Here is a 1,112-nt window from a genome sequence, read left to right on the forward strand (position 1 = left end):
CTTGTGATGTGCCCGTCTCGGCCTCCCAAAGTGCTGGGATTACAGGCTTGAGCCACTGCGCCTGGCCTGTACTCCAAATTCTTAATAATTAGTTTGAAGAAACGTAAGATTGTTGCAAGTGTTTATACATCAATGTATTTAAATTTTCTATTAAAAGTTTGATTGATTTTTTAAACTTTTATTTTAAGTTCAGGGGTACACGTGCAGGTTGGTTACATAGGTAAACATGTGTCCTGAGGGTGGATTATACAGATTGTTTCATCACCCAGGTATTAAGCCTAGTATCCATTAGTTACTTTTCCTGATCCTCTCCCTCCTCCAAACTTCCAGCCTCCAATAGGCCCCAATGTGTGTTGTTCTCTTCTTCATGTGTTCTCCTCATTCAGCTGCCACTTATAAGTGAGAACATGCAGTATTTGGTTTTCTACTCCCACGTTAGTTTGCTAAGGATACTGTCTTCCATCTTTATCCATGTCTCTGCAAAGGACGGGAACTCATTCTTTTGTGGCTACATAGTATTCCATGGTGTATATATACCACATTTTCTTTATCCAGTCTATCACTGATGGGCATTTAGATTTATTCCATGTATTTGCTATTGTGAATAGTGTTGCAATGAACATACTTGTATATGCATATTTATAATAGAATGGTTTATTTGTCTTTGGATATATACCCAGTAATGGAATTGCTGGGCCAAATGGTATTTCTATCCTTAGGTCTTTGAGGAACTGCCACACTGTCTTCCATAATAGGTGAACTAATTTACACTACCAACAACAGTATATAAGCATTTCATTTTTTCCCTAATATTGCCAACATCTGTTATTTTTTGTCTTTTTAATAATAACCATTCTGACTGGTGTGAATGGTATCTCATTGTAGTTTTGATTTGCATTTCTCTAATGATCAGTGATGTTGAGCTTTCTTTCTTTTTTTTATTATACTTTAAGTTCTAGGGTACATGTGCACAACATGATGGTTTGTTACATATGTATACATGTGCCATGTTGGTGTGCTGCACCCATTAACTCGTCATTTACATTAGGTATATCTCCTAATGCTATCCCTCCCACCTTCCCCCTCCCGACAATAGGCCCTGGTGGGTGATG

This window comes from Colobus angolensis, unplaced genomic scaffold, assembly GCF_000951035.1.
Source record: "Colobus angolensis palliatus isolate OR3802 unplaced genomic scaffold, Cang.pa_1.0 Scaffold20, whole genome shotgun sequence".
In the NCBI taxonomy this organism is placed as follows: Eukaryota; Metazoa; Chordata; class Mammalia; order Primates; family Cercopithecidae; genus Colobus; species Colobus angolensis.